We start from the raw sequence: 5,738 nt of genomic DNA on the forward strand, positions 1-5,738 counted from the left end.
TAAATGTTTGTTTCACCTTTGTTGACTTGCGTATGGAGACTGGTACTTCAACCAGGCGGTGTGATCATTTCTGACTGAAAAGTCAGTAGTTCTTAAACCGTTGTTTGTTGTTGACAGGTGTGATCCTCTCTGGAACCAGACAAAATACACAAACAAAAACATAAATAAAAACAAGACCTGTTGTTTCAGGGAATTGTCTATCTCCAACCTTCCTTTTGGGAGAAACATTTTTCTCTTTACAATTTTTTACTTTTTGATCAGTAATTCAGGATAGATGACACAAGAACAACAACTCAATGCAGAAAGTCAAAGAGAAAAAATCCCTGAAAATTCAAAAACAAAGGGTTGATAAATTAAAGTGAACATCCCTTATTTGGTGTGTATATCACCATCAATTGTTTAGATTTGAGCTTTATATCTTGTTATAATTCCATGTTCATGAGGAGTCATTTCCTCATGAAAACATGTTTGCGACAATCTCAGATCTCCATGGCAACCATTCGGAAGTGCTTCAATGCTTCCTCATGCAACGCGCCACCCGTTTATACAAAGCTCTGTCTTGGAGCAGCAATCCTTTTCTTCTTTTTTCAAATGTATGTCCCCAAACAAGAGTGAACCCTTGTAACATGTTAAACAATCTTACGTCCAATTTTCAATACACAAATTGACTTTAAAAGTTAAATATAACTGTTTTAGGCAATTTATGGAATAGATACTCACCATTTATCCGAGTCTCATGAAGCCCAATAAGTTGTCTTCAACCATTTATGTAAGTTACAATTCCTGCAAGCTAGCAGAAACAAAGCTGTAAANCTTGTTATATAATATTTTAAATGTTTTTAAAAATTCTTCATATGCTAAATTCACATCATTCATTTTATATATTAATCTCCAATCGTAGGCCAACAACTCAACTTCTAGAGCTTTTAATCTCTCTTCAGACGTAACCCGTCTGTAATGCGTCTCTATTTTTTGATCGTCTGTTTTGCGACTGTTTTGTTTTGAGAGTCAAGAGGTCAAAGGAAAATATTAAATATTAGCTCTGATGCCAACCAAGTATTACCAAAGTATTGAAACAAAAGCTAAGGTGTTCTTCACAGATTTAACTTGCATGTATGAACATTTCACACTCAAAGTAATTCAAATTAATTACTGAACCAAACTTGAAAAAGTTGCTTCTGCCATTAAAAATAACTTTAAGCACATGCAGTCTAAAGTAGACCAGAAATATAATCTATGCAGTCGTAATGGAAGTGTTGCGTCTGGGAAAATTAAATGTAGTAAAAAATATCTAGCTGCAGTGCATGTACATACACAGCATGGCTCAGAAATTACACATTTCTTTATCAGTTGGTTAAAGTTAGCTAACTTCAGTTAAAACCGTGAAAGGGACTCACCTGTGATGCAGAGATGTTTCCTCCTTCTCCTCCTGAACGCGCAAAAATAGCAGAAACTTGAATTCAAAGACAGTAGCCGCATCCTGACAAGGACCAGGCCTACAGGGCTCTCAGCACCCTGAGCTAGCACCTGCTAGTTAGCAGCCTTAGCTAGCGCACTGTGACTTTACTTTGTTGAGTTCAGGACACCACAGTATCCTGAGCCACGCTCAACTACAGGAACAGAGTTCATAAAAGAATCTTGCTGCTGATGCTGAAGGATCAAGCAGTAATACAAACTAGATAATTATTTGTTTACATGACAAATAACAGTCTCCATTTACTGTAAACCCTGCTATTTATCACAATAACAAAATAAAAAATTTTCTAGACTATTCTCTACTAATAGCACAATATTTAAAACCAAGTGTAACCCACAAGAAGGGTTACTTTAAATACCTTTAATAGTAGATGGAAAGTTAAGTTAATTTACTTTACTAAAACCAACACTACCAAAGTATAAGGAATTTGGGCCTGATCAGAAGATTCTAAATTCGGGGGAGCCTAGGTGTGAACAACAGAGGAGAGCACACAATGTATATAAAAAAGTATAATTTAATATAAACAACATTTGGGGATCCACATTGTACAAATAAACAAAAATTGCGCGCTTTAAAAAAAAAATTAAATAAAAAAAATAACCCAGTCTTTTGGATGTCTGTCAAATGTTCTTTCAAGGTTTGTTTAGTCTTTTCAATGCGTCTGTGAAATATTTTTTATGTTTCACGGCTGGTGACCAGTCGGGTTACGGTCTACCAGTTCACTCGGTCCTCTGGGCTGGGGCTCGCCATCCAAGTTCTTTGTAAGGGTGATCTTGATGTCTCTGGCACAATGTTTCAGAAGTGCACCATAAGAAAAAAACCTGACCTGGAAGAAGGTCAAAGTAAAGCATCTTAAAATTTAGGATGCTAATATCAACAAAGCAACAATTCAAATCTCAATCTAAAAATGCCAAAGTACATTTATAACACTAAATCTAACATTCAAAATGTGGATTAGAAACCCGCATTACAGCACCATGACATTAATGTCGAAATATTAAAACATGTACTAATGGGAAAAGAAGTAAATTTACATAGGACAAATACAACATACACAATAATAATGATATAAAGTTTACAATACAATTAAATTTTTTATTAAATTTGAACAGTTATTAGGTATTTTAGCCATTTTTTAGCGAATTTACTGGCCAATGACTGAGCGCGTGCAATTACTCACCGATGCTTCAATGCTATACAACCAGGGATTTTTTCGGAGGTTAGATGTTAGAACAGCGCTTTTGGAGATCTAATTTAAAAAAAAAAAAAAACAGATTCACTATTTTGAATTATGAATTCTGCGATAATAATTTAACATTGTCTTACCAATTTCCAGGATTCTTCAAAGAATTTAACGTAATCTTCTAGGCAGTTTACGGGACAACCGTCAGCTCTCAAGGGAGTTAGACGCAATCTGAGCTAAATCTCAGCGCTGCAGTTAAAGGGGCGGGACAATCAACCTGATTGGCTGATGNCTTCCTTTTGGGAGAAACATTTTTCTCTTTACAATTTTTTACTTTTTGATCAGTAATTCAGGATAGATGACACAAGAACAACAACTCAATGCAGAAAGTCAAAGAGAAAAAATCCCTGAAAATTCAAAAACAAAGGGTTGATAAATTAAAGTGAACATCCCTTATTTGGTGTGTATATCACCATCAATTGTTTAGATTTGAGCTTTATATCTTGTTATAATTCCATGTTCATGAGGAGTCATTTCCTCATGAAAACATGTTTGCGACAATCTCAGATCTCCATGGCAACCATTCGGAAGTGCTTCAATGCTTCCTCATGCAACGCGCCACCCGTTTATACAAAGCTCTGTCTTGGAGCAGCAATCCTTTTCTTCTTTTTTCAAATGTATGTCCCCAAACAAGAGTGAACCCTTGTAACATGTTAAACAATCTTACGTCCAATTTTCAATACACAAATTGACTTTAAAAGTTAAATATAACTGTTTTAGGCAATTTATGGAATAGATACTCACCATTTATCCGAGTCTCATGAAGCCCAATAAGTTGTCTTCAACCATTTATGTAAGTTACAATTCCTGCAAGCTAGCAGAAACAAAGCTGTAAACGTGTACACGTTTCATACAGGCAAACAAATAGATACACCTGAGACAATTTATGCTATGTTAGTTTTTCTCAGTCACTTTTGGTGCATTTCTCAAGTCATTGTTGGCATTTACAAAACAGTAAGCGCATTTCTCAAAACAATTTGTAGAAACGGCAAAAATAACATTTGTTTGCTTGAAAAATCCTTAGTTCAGCTCTCAAAATTCTGTCTATTAACATATCAGTGACTCAAAATCATAAGTTTTTGTTAGGGCACTCAGAGGGGACCCGGAAATTCAACCACACACAGGAGTGTACAAAAGGGAAAAAAAAGTTTATTTTCAGATACTGGTTTCTGCTCAGGGAGAGGTCATCAAACACAGCACTGAGGAGAGAGGGGAGAAGGCTGGTGATGCATGGATAAAGGAGGGGTATCTTAGAAATGTTCGGCTTAACTGACCTGTGGAGCAGTGGACGGGTGGAGCAGAGGAACAGAGGGTCAGATGACAAGGGTTTGCAGGAAACCAGTGGAACAGGTTTCTGTGGATGCAATGAAGATCTCCACGAGGAGATCCAAAACGCAACACCCAGGGACTTTGTCGATGATAAGGCAGAGGTCATACACAGGAGGTCAGAGAGAGCAAACTTAGCTTTGAGGGGCAGGCGATAATCGGTGGTCGTGAGGCAGAGCTTGGGTCAGGGTCCAGAAATCCAGAATAGAAGGGATCCGTGAAGGGCTTGGCAGGAGGGTTAAATCCGTGGACAGAAGGGGGTCGTAGAAACACTGAAGGCTTGAAAGGAAACGCTGGATCTCTACTGGCTCGTGGCTGTCGATAATCTGGCAAGGAAGCAGAGCCTGAGGGGTGTTTAAGTAGGGCAAGTTTAAGTTCATCAGTCCTCAGAAATGTAACATTGTGTTGTGTTCTGGCTATATAGACCATATTGTTGCCAACTGATGGTTCACAAGATGCACCTTCAATCTGTTTTCAGAAAACTGGTTGGTCGTTGGTTGAGTTAATTGTTCATACATTGACCTGTTAGAGAAACTCAGGACTCACTTGGGAGCAGTGGCGCAAAAAGTGGGTTATGCAGCGCATGTCCCGCATAGGGGCGCTGCACCAGAAGGGGCGTCAAAACCCCGTCTGGAGGGGCGCCGCGCCAATGATGCTTTCGCATACACTTCACCGCGCCCTTACGCTCCTTCACCTCGCGCACATGTAAACACGTGTCTTCGTCTTGGGGCGGATGGAGTGGGGGCTAGAGCGACCGTATGTTGTCTACGCTCCTTAACCCTTACGTACCTTCCTTCGGGGGGGTGTGGCGATTTATGTTTTTGCATCCACCTGAATAATATGTAGTTGCGCCCCTGCTTGGGAGCAATTTACCAATTCAGGACAGATTTAGAAAAGAATCAAATATAAATTAATTAAAATATGATTGACATTATGACAACTTTAAGACTTATGCATGTTAAGACTTACACAATGAACTTATGCTGTTTTGGAAGTTGAGAATTCAACACAGACACTTTTAACATATTTTGATCAACACGATTAAAGCAAATTACAACGGGGGAAAAGCAGAGAAGTGCACATAATCAGTTACATGATGTACAAAAGCAAAACTTGCAAAAGGAATGAGAAACTCATTTTTTGATGTGCAGAAGTGACAATAATTTGAAGATTGAACAGGTAGTTTTAAGAATTTCAATTCTGTTCTGAGAAATGCACCCAAACTGAGAAAAACTGTAAAATATTAATATTTAAATTCCCTTATCTTAAAACCCTTCAACTGTCATGGACCCTGTGACTTCAGTGCAAGTATTTTGGGGGTGAGAGTCAAGAGGTCAAAGGAAAATATTAAATATTAGCTCTGATGCCAAGCTTTATACTCCCAAGTATTACCAAAAATTGAAACAAAAGCTGACATGTTCTTCACAGATTTAACTTGCATGCATGAACATTTCACACTCAAAGTAATTCAAATAAATTACTGAACCAAACTTGAAAAAGTTGCTTCTGCCATTAACAATAACTTTAAGCACATGCAGTCTAAAGTAGACCAGAAATATAATCTATGCAGTCGTTCCTACAGAAACATTAACGGAAGTGTTGCGTCTTGGAAAATTAAATGTTCCATATAGTAAAAATATCTAGCTGCAGTGCATGTACATAAACAGCATGGCTCAGAAATTACACATTTCT

The 5,738-nt window shown here is 37.7% G+C and overlaps 1 long non-coding RNA gene across 1 annotated transcript; it reads right to left on the bottom strand.

Annotated features, from left to right (window-relative positions):
- Nucleotides 1-2,180: 2,180 nt before the first annotated feature.
- Nucleotides 2,181-2,945, bottom strand: LOC107835412 (uncharacterized). The gene is made up of 2 exons (XR_001661230.1): nucleotides 2,658-2,945; nucleotides 2,181-2,303 (listed from the first exon to the last, which is right to left on the bottom strand). It is a non-coding gene; the product is annotated as an uncharacterized LOC107835412 (long non-coding RNA).
- Nucleotides 2,946-5,738: the final 2,793 nt, after the last annotated feature.

This window comes from Poecilia formosa, unplaced genomic scaffold (genome assembly GCF_000485575.1).
Source record: "Poecilia formosa unplaced genomic scaffold, Poecilia_formosa-5.1.2 Scaffold2390, whole genome shotgun sequence".
Classification (NCBI taxonomy): domain Eukaryota; kingdom Metazoa; phylum Chordata; class Actinopteri; order Cyprinodontiformes; family Poeciliidae; genus Poecilia; species Poecilia formosa.